The following is a 14,080-nucleotide window of genomic DNA, read 5'->3' on the forward strand; positions in this document are numbered from 1 at the left end:
CTGATGGAAAGATGTGTTTTGTGTGACTGTATCAGAGTGCCAGTTTGTATGTGACCACCACCCCGCTTCCTTTGTTTTCTATTGTTTGCTCAGTAGAGCAGTGCATGGCCCATACTACAGTGTGATGTTGCGTGGCTCTCTGACCTCTCTGCGCACACACACACGCACACACACACACACACACACACACACACACACACACACACACACACACACACACACACACACACACAATAACCAATACTCAATGAGAGAAAAATGGGCGGTTCCCCAGTCTGGTAGCAGTAATCACATGGCCCTGGCCTAAAACCATAAAGGCAATCATAAAACCACTCTTGTGCAACAGGGGGTATAGCTCAGTGGTAGAGCAATTGACTGCAGATCAATAGGTCCCTGGTTCAAATCCGGGTGCCCCCTCATTTTCTCTCTCTCATTTCTGTAGAAGTCAAATGCCACAATATAATTGCTTCCCTCGTGCAATTTGATGTTTTCTCTGTCTCTAATCACTTATTAGATGAGATGACGCTGCGATTTCAGTAAGCCAATGAACAGCATCTGTGAGACCTGAGATGTTTGACAGATGATTGCTCTCCCTCTCCATCTGGGTCCTCATGTGTCAGGGATCCCTCCCTCCTCTTCCTTTCCATCTGCAGGAGCTTCTGATGGCTTCTGCCTTCCAATACACCTTTAAAACCAATATGTTTTTCCGCCAACTTTAGCAACCCGTCATGTTTTTGCAGACTTTTCTTTATATGTGAAAGGTATTGCCGGCGACAAAGCCTCTACTTTTATTTCCCGCCAATCGACCTAGTCATGATTGCGGTGAAGTTCTGCATACGGCTTAGTTTGAAATGTAACCGTAATGCTGAGGCGGCATTGGAACGCACTACCATATACATGGAACACTGCTTTATATCTATGCGCACTACGCTCTTAAGTGCTCAGCAGCGAGGCATGCCACTTCACTCATCTCTTTGCATAGCCCACCATATGCGCTGTTTTCTTATCTACAGGATGGATCCATAAAGAATTACTGTGGGAATAAATATCACTGAATGACGAAAATAGTGGAATAAAGTAGGCTAATGCAATTGAAGGCATCAAATTGTTGCTTACAGAAACTCCCAAAATCATCCAATGGTTATAATACATTTGAAGCAATAATACATTTGAGGCAATAGCCTACCTGCTAGTGGTCAACTAGTTTCACACAGTTTTGCGCTGCTTTGAGACAAGCCTGGGGACTCGTCTTGATAAATCAATCAATGTTTATGCATGCCAGCAAAGCCATTACACTACACAACACAACATTAAACAATACATTAATTGCACTAATGGTGACAAACGGTGCCCACAAACTGTAGGGCCTACATAAAGCTGTCCCAACAGCAGAGCTTTCTTTTCAGCAACATGGAGTGAATCCTTACCACTGGTACACCTGGCAGCGAAACAGTTCATTCAGTCTCATTTACTGCCTTTTTAAGAAACATAGCTGATATGGCTGACTTGCTTAAACAAATGTGGTTTCTACTTAAAATTGAGATGTACAAACTATGGCATAAGGGAACGACGAGCGGATAAGAGGCAATCTGTAATTTTGATTAAGTCATAAATGAGCAAGCTGGGACGGACATCATCAATATAACTATTTGTTCAGCACTTTTGAAATGTACAGTGACAGAATTCATAACATCGGCCGCTCTTACAGTATTCTCTCTGTACAGCAAGTCAGAACCGTAGGATAAATAAAGGGAGCATATAAGCAGAAAATGAAAGCTCTTACAATATTTGATGATGACATTTCTCTAAAACAGGCGATAGGCTACATGTGCACCACCAAGTCAGAACAGTAGCCATAATCACAAATGGTGGGCAACACCCACAAATGGTGGGAAACACTGAGATACCATGACAACGCCATCTGAGTCCCCTGCCCATAACAAGCACCTAATGGTCCATGAGAATGCTGCCCATTGGAATCTGTTGGTCCATTGACATGACAATGGACAGAAGAGGGAGTCTTGTCTTGATGTAAGGTACTATGACTGTGCGGTGCTGTGAGTGAAAGGACTTGTGAAGAGCAGATGATGATGATGATTACCGAGTTGATGAGAAGAATAAGGCCTACTCTCCTTTCGTTGTTACTCTGCTACTCCCAGGGGTCAAGAGCTAATGAGGTTCTGGACCTAGCTTTATGGAGACGCATCAGAATTCAAATGTGTGTTTGAGAGAGAGAGGAAAAAGAAAGGGATGGAAAAAGAACAACAGAGCATCATTTTTCCTTTGATGATGGTCTGGTCAGTGTATGTGCTTCCAGTTGTGTTTGCACCATTTATGTGTCTCTCTGGCTTGTCAAATCTATAGAAAACCCATTTTCTGTGAAAAATGACCCTCAAAGTCACTTGACTTTGGCTCTCAGACCAGCGCTTTCTCCGTTCTGCTAGAATTAAAAGAGAAAAAGAGAATTTAGTGTGAACTTCTCTAGCTGTGCCCTCTGGCTTTTTCAATCCCTACAGCTCCTCCCGGCTTACATGGCTTTACGTTCCATAAGCGGCTGACTGGGAATCGCAGGGCAAGTTTTCCCCGACACTGAGACAGAGCCGATGGGGATGAGTAGAGTAGAGGACACACGTAGCTGTTATATCTAGCCTAGCTGTAGAAGAACGCACGTCTGCACGGTTTCACATTGTACATCACTCTGTCGTTTAATGACATGTGCCACTCATCCTGACAACCCATTCATCCATAAAGCAGCACACTGTCGTAAACCATAACAACGTACAGTATGACGTACAGCACGTCGTACCATACATAACATTTCCCCCCCCTTTCCAAAACCAGGGACTGGTACCATATATAAAATTTCCATAGGGCAAGAACCTAGAGTGATACCTGTAAGAAATAAAACATTAACCTTTAACCTCTATGGTTTAGGTGGGACGCTAGCGTGCCACCCGTGGTGCACTCCATCAACAGCAGGTGCATTTCAAGAGCGGCAAATTTGAATCCAAATAAATGTCAAAATTCAAATTTTTCAAACATACAACTATTTTACACCCTTTGAAAGATAAACATCTCCTTAATCTAACCACGTTTTACGATTTCAAAAAGGTTTTACGGCGAAAGCATAAATTTAGAGTATGTTAGGACAGTACATTTACAAGAGTTGTGTCTAATGTTTTGTCAATTCAAAGACAGGGTCACCAAAACCATAAAACCAGCTAAAATGATGCACTAACCTTTTACAATCTCCATCAGATGACACTCCTAGGACATTATGTTAGACAATGCATGCATTTTTAGTTCTATCAAGTTCATATTTATATCCAAAAACAGCGTTTTACTATGGCATTGATGTTGAGGAAATCGTTTCCCTCCAATAACCGGCAGTCAAGTCAGCGTCACAAATTAAATAATTAAAATTAGAAAACATTGGTAAAATATTATATTGTCATTTAAAGAATTATAGATTTACATCTCTTGAACGCAATCAACTTGCCAGATTTAAAAATAACCTTACTGGGAAATCACACTTTGCAATAATCTGAGCACTGCGCCCAGAAAAATACGCGTTGCGATACAGACTAGACGTCATGTTGGGGAGATCTAAAATCGAAAATACTATGTAAATAATCCATTACCTTTGATTCTCTTCATCAGATGTCACTTCCAGGTATCACAGGTCCATAACGAATGTAGTTTTGTTCAAAAAAGCTCATCATTTATGTCCAAAAATCTCCGTCTTGTTAGCACATGATCTAAGCCAGCCGGACTTCTCGTCATGAACGAGGGGAAAAAATATATTTACGTTCGTTCAAACATGTCAAACGTTGTATAGCATAAATCATTAGGGCCTTTTTTAACCAGAACATGAATAATATTCAAGGTGGACGAATGCATACTCTTTTATAACGTATTGGAACGAGGGTACCCAACATGAACTCGCGCGCCAGGTGTCTAATGGGCCATCATCGTTCCATGGCTCTTGTTCGGTCAGATCTCCCTCCAGAAGACTCAAAACACTTTGTAAAGGCTGGTGACATCTAGTGGAAGCAATAGGAAGTGCCAAAATATTCCTCAGCCCCTGTGTTTTTCAATGGGATAGGTTTAAAGGTAATACAACACATCAGGTATCCACTTCCTGTCAGAAAATGTCTCAGGGTTTTGCCTGCCAAATGAGTTCTGTTATACTCACAGACACCATTCAAACAGTTTTAGAAAATTTAGGGTGTTTTCTATCCATATGTAATAAGTATATGCATATTCTAGTTACTGGGTAGGAGTGGTAACCAGATTAAATCGGGTATGTTTTTTTATCCAGCCGTGTCAATACTGCCCCCTAGCCCTAACAGGTTAAACAGAAGGACTCTCCAAACTAACCAGTTCAGTCCATTAACCTGGAGGTTGACTAAGACACCTACCGCAGCCTAAGAATGAAAAGAGGTTAAGTAGTCCCCCAGATGAGCAGGGCGAGTTCGTGCCCGCATAGGCCTTTCTTCAACCGCCACCGCTTGTGGCTCTGGCCCTTGGGGAGCCCGTAGAGGCTGGGGCTCGGGTGGTAGTGGTGGGGGAGGTCCATCCGGTGGCGTCTCTGGCCTTCATGTCTGTTCTGTGTGCATTCGTATTCCTTGAGGAGCAGGGACTTTCCTGAGGCGGCTGGCGTGCCAGCGTGATCCATTGCTCAACATGAATGTGGCGGGCCCCAGTTGTCGACTGACCTGCAGGGGTTCCGACCAGAATGAGGCCATTTTGTTGCACCGCTGAGGCCGTCGGGCTCGGACCCAGTCAGACACTTGGATGATCGACTTCTTCACCCTGTGTGCCTTGTCAAAACGCTGTTTCATTGCTCTTTGGTGCCTGGTCACTGCCTGCTGTTCTTGGGTGCACCTAGTCGCCGGTTCTGCAACTCTCTGTGTTCTGAGTCTGTCCGGTGGCAGTTCCATCTCACGACCTAGCATGAGGGATGCCGGGGAGGCCTGTGTTGTTGTGTGTTTGCTTGCTCTGTAGTGCATTAGCGTTTGATTCAAAGCAGTTTGGAACGTGCACCCCTGGACCAGGTGCGCTCTGATGCCGTTCTTCAGCGTTTGGTTGAAGCGTTCCACCCTTCCGTTAGCTTGTGGGTTGTAGTAGGCCGTGCGGATGTGTTTGATTCCCTTGTTGCTGAGATATGAGGAGAACTCGGCAGAGATTAGCTGGGGCCCATTGTCCGTGGTAAGGGTGAGGGGCAGGCCCCACCTTGTGAACAGGCTGTCTAGGATGTCCACGATGTCCTGTGCTGTGACAGTTCCGACAGGAACCACTTCTGGCCACTTAGAGTGGAGGTCATACACCACCACCAGGAAGCGCTGATGGTGAGGGACTGCGTGACCATGGATCTCGCCACAGATGTCCAGTTGGATGTGCTCCCAGGGGCGGGACGGCCATGCGAGAGGCTGCAGCGGGGGTGGGGCGGACTGTCCTGTTTTCCCACTGAGGAGGCATGCAGCACAATCCCTGACCAGGGCTTCAATGTCGTGGTCGATGCCTGGCCACCACACAAGGTCTCGACATCGCTGTTTGACCTTCACTATGCCCAAGTGCCCCTCGTGCGCCATGGATAGAACACGCGCACACAGACCACTTGGGACCACAGTGCAAAACCCTCGAGAGACATTTTTTACATTTTACATTTTTAGTCATTTAGCAGACGCTCTTATCCAGAGCGACTTACAAATTGGTGCATTCACCTTATAATATCCAGTGGAACAACCACTTTACAATAGTGCATCTAAATCTTTTAAGGGGGGGGGGGGTTAGAAGGATTACTTTATCCTATCCCAGGTATTCCTTGAAGAGGTGGGGTTTCAGGTGTCTCCGGAAGGTGGTGATTGACTCCGCTGTCCTGGCGTCGTGAGGGAGCTTGTTCCACCATTGGGGTGCCAGAGCAGCGAACAGTTTTGACTGGGCTGAGCGGGAACTGTGCTTCCTCAGAGGTAGGGAGGCGAGCAGGCCAGAGGTGGATGAACGGAGTGCCCTCGTTTGGGTGTAGGGCCTGATCAGAGCCTGAAGGTACGGAGGTGCCGTTCCCCTCACAGCTCCGTAGGCAAGCACCATGGTCTTGTAGCGGATGCGAGCTTCGACTGGAAGCCAGTGGAGAGAGCGGAGGAGCGGGGTGACGTGAGAGAACTTGGGAAGGTTGAACACCAGACGGGCTGCGGCGTTCTGGGTGAGTTGTAGGGGTTTAATGGCACAGGCAGGGAGCCCAGCCAACAGCGAGTTGCAATAATCCAGACGGGAGATGACAAGTGCCTGGATTAGGACCTGCGCCGCTTCCTGTGTGAGGCAGGGTCGTACTCTGCGAATGTTGTAGAGCATGAACCTACAGGATCGGGTCACCGCCTTGATGTTGGTGGAGAACGACAGGGTGTTGTCCAGGGTCACGCCAAGGCTCTTAGCACTCTGGGAGGAGGACACAATGGAGTTGTCAACCGTGATGGCGAGATCATGGAACGGGCAGTCCTTCCCCGGGAGGAAGAGCAGCTCCGAGCAGCTCCGACACAGACTTCTTCCCAGCACGACAGTTCGTGCTTCACCCTGGCGAAAGTCGCCAGCTCTTCCGGCACGTGTGCTGGCCATCCAGTGCGTATGTAGGCGCGCAGGGTAGACAGTGTGGGATCCTGTTCCGATGCTTGCTTCAGCTCCTCCAGTGAGACGACTGACTGAAGAGGAGCGTAAAGCATTTGTACGAGCTCTGTTTCGTTGTCGTCTGGCAAGACGGTCGGAGTAGGAGCGTCAAAGGAGCGTGAGAGGAGGTCTGCCACCACGTTATCCCTCCCTGGAGTGAACTTCAGCTGATAGTCGTACTGTCTGAGGCGGTCGTCCCATCTGTGCAGCCGAAGTGGCTTGTGGCCAGTTCCTGATGCCGACAGTAGCGTTGTGAGGGACTGGTGGTCGGTTCGGAGCGTGAACAGACGGCCATAGAGGTAGAGGTGCCACCTTTCACACGCCCAGACACAGGCCAGTGCTTCTCGTTCGCCCACAGAGTACCGTTGTTCTGTGGGGCTCAGGGCCCTTGAGGCGAAGGCGACGGGCCTCTCAATGCCATTCTGCAGCTGTGAGAGGACAGCTCCTAGTGCTCCAGCTGAGGCGTCACATGTGACAATGGTGGGGCAGACGGGGTCAAAGTGAGCCAAGACTGGGGCTGTGGTGAGCTGGCTCTTCAGTGAGCGGACCGCGTCTGAGCAGGCTGCCGTCCAGGCCCATGGCTCATCCTTCTTGAGGAGCTGGCGAAGGGGCGCTGTGGTCTGGGAGTAGTGGGGCAGAAACCGGAGGTAGTAGGCTGTCATGCCCAAGAATGATGCCACCTGAGAGGCTGAGGTCGGTTCCGGGATCCTGTGGACGGCTTCAATGTTCGACATGAGTGGGGCAATGCCTTTGGCCGACAGGCGGAACCCCACAAACTCGACGGCTGGAGCTGCAAAGGTGCACTTTCCACCGTTAAGGGTCAGGTTGTTCTGCAGTAGAGCGCTGAATACTCTGTGGAGTCGATAATCATGGATGTGGAGGTCAGGACCGTGGACCACGATGTCATCCAGATAGACCGCCACCCCAGGTATTCCAGCGAGGATGGTGCTCATCACCTTCTGGAAGCAGCTGGGGGCGGAGTTAAGTCCAAAAGGCATGCGTGTATATCTGAACACGCCAGCATGTGTGACAAAGGTAGTGAGATCTCTGCTAGCTGCATGGAGGGGTACCTGAAGATAACCCTGACGAAGGTCAAGCTTCGTGAAGATCTTGGAGCCATGGAATTGTGCGGTCAGCTCCTCAGCTGTAGGCAACGGGTACTTATCCGGGACAACGGCCTTGTTCACAGCACGAAGATCCACGCAGGTCCGGATTCCACCTGACTTTTTGGTTGCAATGACTAAGTTTGAAATCCAGGGGGCAGCGTTGACTGGCTCAATGATGCCTGCATCCAACTGTGCCTGGAGATCTTTTGTGACGTCATCACGCAGTGCAAAGGGAATGCGCCGCAGGGGCTGCATGACTGGGGTCACTTCCGGATTCACTAGGGGCCTGTGAGTAAAGGCTGTGAGGCAGCCCAGTCCATCAAAAAGAGTTGGCCAGTTCTGTTGCCATGTGCAGGTAACCTGGTGGATAGCTGACCCACTGTCATCTCTCAGCGTGAATCCCAAGCCTGTGAAGAGGTCGAGGCCCAAGAGGTTGGCACCCCGCTTTGCAACATGAAATGTGAATGATGGCAGATGCTTGGTGCCGTAGTGTACTGGGACCTGGAGGGTGCCTACAATGTCTATCTTGGATCTACCATACCCACACAGGGCAGTGGAGGGCTGTTGGAGTGGTAGGTGACTGAAAAACTTGTAGTAAGTGGCAAGGTTGAGCAATGACACCGCAGCGCCAGTATCCAGCAGCAAAGGCAAACCCACCTCACCCAGCTGCACAGTGCATGTCCTGAATGACACATGGTTGGTGGAGACAGTTCGAATTTCCGTGCGTTCATGTTGAGAGTGAGATGAAACTAAGGGCCTGTGCTGGGTGGAGCTAGTAGCTGGGGCAGAACGACACACTTTTGCAAAGTGATTGTATTTTGAACAGTTCTTGCATATTTTCCCACGGGCTGGGCAGTTTGAAGCCCTTGAATTGTGAGAGCTAGCCCCGCAGTTGCCACAGCTACTTCTGTTCGTTTGTCTGTGTGCCTGCTGCACGGGCATGCCGGTGTCTGTGTCCATGCAGCTATCAACGTGGGAGGCCATGCACAGCGTGTGATCGTTGTAGTGCGCCTGCTCGGGCTGAAGCTGCTGTGTGAGAATGGCTGGGGGCCGAGTGTATGCTGCAGATCTGTCTGTTAGCATAGTAGAGCATTCCAACGCCGCTTCAACCTGGAGTGCTATTTTAATAGCTCCATCTAGTTGTAAATTATCCGATTCCAAAAGCAGTTTCTCCCTTGTCTTTTCACATAACGTCCCCTCTATCAACTGATCCCTGATGATCTCGTCCTGAAGTGTCCCATAGTTACAAGAGCTAGCCAAATCCCTCAGATTAGCCACGTAGCTTTGAATGGACTCACCCGGCCGTTGGTGTCTCTTCCGTAGCCGGTAGCGTCGGAGGAGCACTCGCTCTTTCCCGGCGAAGTGGTTCCATAGGAGGCTGACTGCAGCAGTGAATGTAGGAGCCGATCCAAGCGCTCTGAAAATCCTTTGTCCCTCTGTACCGAGGCAGTGACGGAGCAGTGCTGTCCTCCGCTTGTCGGAAATTGTAGAAAAGTCCATAGCTTCGATATAAGTGTTAAAGCTATCAAGCCAGTTATTCCACGGGACTGGAGGTTCGCCAGGCACGGCGAGGAATGGTGCCGGCGGTGGTAAACTGAATTCAGCCATCTTCGTCGCCAATGTTATATCTAGCCTAGCTGTAGAAGAACGCACGTCTGCACGGTTTCACATTGTACATCACTCTGTCGTTTAATGACATGTGCCACTCATCCTGACAACCCATTCATCCATAAAGCAGCACACTGTCGTAAACCATAACAACGTACAGTATGACGTACAGCACGTCGTACCATACATAACAGTAGCATCCTTGAAAATCAGACCAATTCAGCTTTTAGTCAGAGCTTTGTCTCGCTACTCTGTAAATACAGGACTGTTGAGAATCAGCTTCTTGGCAGAGAGTATGTACAAAATAAATACAGAGTAAAACACAAAGAAGACATACGAAACGCTTCAGTCTGGTTTTAGACCCCATCATAGCACTGAGACTGCACTTGTGAAGGTGGTAAATGACCTTTTAATGACGTCAGACCGAGGCTCTGCATCTGTCCTCGTGCTCCTAGATCTTAGTGCCGCTTTTGATACCATCGATCACCACATTCTTTTGGAGAGATTGGAAACCCAAATTGGTCTACATGGACAAGTTCTGGCCTGGTTTAGATCTTATCTGTCGGAAAGATATCAGTTTGTCTCTGTGAATGGTTTGTCCTCTGACAAATCAATTGTAAATTTCGGTGTTCCTCAAGGTTCCGTTTTAGGACCACTATTGTTTTCACTATATATTTTACCTCTTGGGGATGTCATTCGAAAACATAATGTTAAATTTCACTGCTATGCGGACGACACACAGCTGTACATTTCAATGAAACATGGTGAAGCCCCAAAATTGCCCTCGCTAGAAGCCTGTGTTTCAGACATAAAGAAGTGGATGGCTGCAAAATTTCTACTTTTAAACTCGGACAAAACAGAGATGCTTGTTCTAGGTCCCAAGAAACAAAGAGATCTTCTGTTGAATCTGACAATTAATCTGGATGGTTGTACAGTCGTCTCAAATAAAACTGTGAAGGACCTCGGCGTTACTCTGGACCCTGATCTCTCTTTTGAAGAACATATCAAGACTGTTTCAAGGACAGCTTTTTTCCATCTACGTAACATTGCAAAAATCAGAAACTTTCTGTCCAAAAATGATGCAGAAAAATTAATCCATGCTTTTGTTACTTCTAGGCTGGACTACTGCAATGCTCTACTTTCCGGCTACCCGGATAAAGCACTAAACAAACTTCAGTTAGTGCTAAATACGGCTGCTAGAATCCTGACTAGAACCAAAAAATTTGATCATATTACTCCAGTGCTAGCCTCCCTACACTGGCTTCCTGTTAAGGCAAGGGCTGATTTCAAGGTTTTACTGCTACACCTACAAAGCATTACATGGGCTTGCTCCTACCTATCTTTCCGATTTGGTCCTGCCGTACATACCTACACGTACGCTACGGTCACAAGACGCAGGCCTCCTAATTGTCCCTAGAATTTCTAAGCAAATGGCTGGAGGTAGGGCTTTCTCCTATAGAGCTCCATTTTTATGGAATGGTCTGCCTACCCACGTGAGAGACGCAGACTCAGTCTCAACCTTTAAGTCTTTACTGAAGACTTATCTCTTCAGTAGGTCCTATGATTAAGTATAGTCTGCCCAGGAGTGTGAAGGTGAACGGAAAGGCTGGAGCAACGAACCGCCCTTGCTGTCTCTGCCTTGCCGGTTCCCCTCTCTCCACTGGGATTCTCTGCCTCTAACCCTATTACAGGGGCTGAGTCACTGGCTTACTGGTGTTCTTCCATGCCGTCCATGGGAGGGGTGCGTCACTTGAGTGGGTTGAGTCACTGACGTGGTCTTCCTGTCTGGGTTGGCGCCCCCCCTCCCCCCCCCCCTTGGGTTGTGCCATGGCGGAGATCTTTGTGGGCTATACTCGGTCTTGTCTTAGGACGGTAAGTTGGTGGTTGGAGACATCCCTCTAGTGGTGTGGGGGCTGTGCTTTGGCAAAGTGGGTCGGGTTATATCCTGCCTTTTTGGCCCTGTCCGGGGGTATCATCGGATGGGGCCACAGTGTCTTCTGATCCCTCCTGTCTCAGGCTCCAGTATTTATGCTGCAGTAGTTTATGTGTCGGGGGGCTAGGGTCAGTCTGTTACATCTGGAGTATTTCTCTTGTCTTATCCGGTGTCCTGTGTGAATTTAAATATGCTCTCTCTAATTCTCTCTTTCTTTCTTTCTCTCGGAGGACCTGAGCCCTAGGACCATGCCTCAGGACTACCTGGCATGATGACTCCTTGCTGTCCCCAGTCCACCTGGCCGTACTGCTGCTCCAGTTTCAACTGTTCTGCCTGCGGCTATGGAACCCTGACCTGTTCACCGGACGTGCTTGTTGCACCCTCGACAACTACTATGATTATTATTATTTGACCATGCTGGTCATTTATGAACATTTTAACATCTTGACCATGTTCTGTTATAATATCCACCCGGCACAGCCAGAAGAGGACTGGCCACCCCTCATAGCCTGGTTCCTCTCTAGGTTTCTTCCTAGGTTTTGGCCTTTCTAGGGAGTTTTTCCTAGGGAGTTTTTCCTAGCCACCGTGCTTCTTTCACATGCATTGCTTGCTGTTTGGGGTTTTAGGCTGGGTTTCTGTACAGCACTTTGAGATATCAGCTGATGTACGAAGGGCTATATAAATACATTTGATTTGAAGACATTGGATACTGCTCAGTTGACTTTATAAAAAAAACAGAAACATAGTGTTTAGAAAAGTTTATTGAAGTGGCACTCCACAATATAACACCAATTGACAAGATATCTTCTAGATTAAAAACCAACATTGGAGACTAACCGGGAAAAGTCTCGAGACACTGTAAACTGGGAGCCTGGGAACCCAAACAGTGCCCTGACGCTGACTCTTATCATTGAGTTTTCAGTGGGCACAATGCAGGGTCTCTGTGTGTGTGTCTGTTATTGTTAGGATTCAACGGTTCGTATTCAGAATGCCTGATGGAAAGATGTGTTTTGTGTGACTGTATCAGAGTGCCAGTTTGTATGTGACCACCACCCCGCTTCCTTTGTTTTCTATTGTTTGCTCAGTAGAGCAGTGCATGGCCCATACTACAGTGTGATGTTGCGTGGCTCTTTGACCTCTCTGCGCTGTTCACACACACACACACACACACACACACACACACACACACACACACACACACACAATAACCAATACTCAATGAGAGAAAAATGGGCAGTTCCCCAGTCTGGTAGCAGTAATCACATTGCCCTGGCCTAAAACCATAAAGGCAATCATAAAACCACTCTTGTGCAACAGGGGGTATAGCTCAGTGGTAGAGCAATTGACTGCAGATCAATAGGTCCCTGGTTCAAATCCGGGTGCCCCCTCATTTTCTCTCTCTCATTTCTGTAGAAGTCAAATGCCACAATATAATTGCTTCCCTCGTGCAATTTGATGTTTTCTCTTTCTCTAATCACTTATTAGATGAGATGACGCTGCGATTTCAGTAAGCCAATGAACAGCATCTGTGAGACCTGAGATGTTTGAAAGATGATTGCTCTCCCTCTCCATCTGGGTCCTCATGTGTCAGGGATCCCTCCCTCCTCTTCCTTTCCATCTGCAGGAGCTTCTGATGGCTTCTGCCTTCCAATACACCTTTAAAACCAATATGTTTTTCCGCCAACTTTAGCAACCCGTCATGTTTTTGCAGACATTTCTTTATATGTGAAAGGTATTGCCGGCGACAAAGCCTCTACTTTTATTTCCCGCCAATCGACCTAGTCATGATTGCGGTGAAGTTCTGCATACGGCTTAGTTTGAAATGTAACCGTAATGCTGAGGCGGCATTGGAACGCACTACCATATACATGGAACACTGCTTTATATCTATGCGCACTACGCTCTTAAGTGCTCAGCAGCGAGGCATGCCACTTCACTCATCTCTTTGCATAGCCCACCATATGTGCTGTTTTCTTAACTACAGGATGGATCCATAAAGAATTACTGTGGGAATAAATATCACTGAATGACGAAAATAGTGGAATAAAGTAGGCTAATGCAATTGAAGGCATCAAATTGTTGCTTACAGAAACTCCCAAAATCATCCAATGGTTATAATACATTTGAAGCAATAATACATTTGAGGCAATAGCCTACCCGCTAGTGGTCAACTAGTTTCACACAGTTTTGCGCTGCTTTGAGACAAGCCTGGGGACTCGTCTTGATAAATCAATCAATGTTTATGCATGCCAGCAAAGCCATTACACTACACAACACAACATTAAACAATACATTAATTGCACTAATGGTGACAAACGGTGCCCACAAACTGTAGGGCCTACATAAAGCTGTCCCAACAGCAGAGCTTTCTTTTCAGCAACATGGAGTGAATCCTTACCACTGGTACACCTGGCAGCGAAACAGTTCATTCAGTCTCATTTACTGCCTTTTTAAGAAACATAGCTGATATGGCTGACTTGCTTAAACAAATGTGGTTTCTACTTAAAATTGAGATGTACAAACTATGGCATAAGGGAACGACGAGCGGATAAGAGGCAATCTGTAATTTTGATTAAGTCATAAATGAGCAAGCTGGGACGGACATCATCAATATAACTATTTGTTCAGCACTTTTGAAATGTACAGTGACAGAATTCATAACATCGGCCGCTCTTACAGTATTCTCTCTGTACAGCAAGTCAGAACCGTAGGATAAATAAAGGGAGCATATAAGCAGAAAATGAAAGCTCTTACAATATTTGATGATGAC

The 14,080-nt window shown here is 47.4% G+C and overlaps 2 non-coding genes across 2 annotated transcripts; both read left to right on the forward strand.

The window, feature by feature from the left end:
- The first annotated feature begins 345 nt into the window (after positions 1–345).
- Positions 346–417, forward strand: trnac-gca (transfer RNA cysteine (anticodon GCA)). Its single transcript has one exon. It is a non-coding gene; the product is annotated as a tRNA-Cys (tRNA).
- A 12,209-nt stretch (positions 418–12,626) lies between these two features.
- On the forward strand, positions 12,627–12,698 carry trnac-gca (transfer RNA cysteine (anticodon GCA)). Its single transcript has one exon. It is a non-coding gene; the product is annotated as a tRNA-Cys (tRNA).
- The last annotated feature ends 1,382 nt before the right edge of the window (positions 12,699–14,080 follow it).

The sequence above is a fragment of the Salmo salar genome, chromosome 06, assembly GCF_965601325.2.
Source record: "Salmo salar chromosome 06, fSalSal1, whole genome shotgun sequence".
In the NCBI taxonomy this organism is placed as follows: domain Eukaryota; kingdom Metazoa; phylum Chordata; class Actinopteri; order Salmoniformes; family Salmonidae; genus Salmo; species Salmo salar.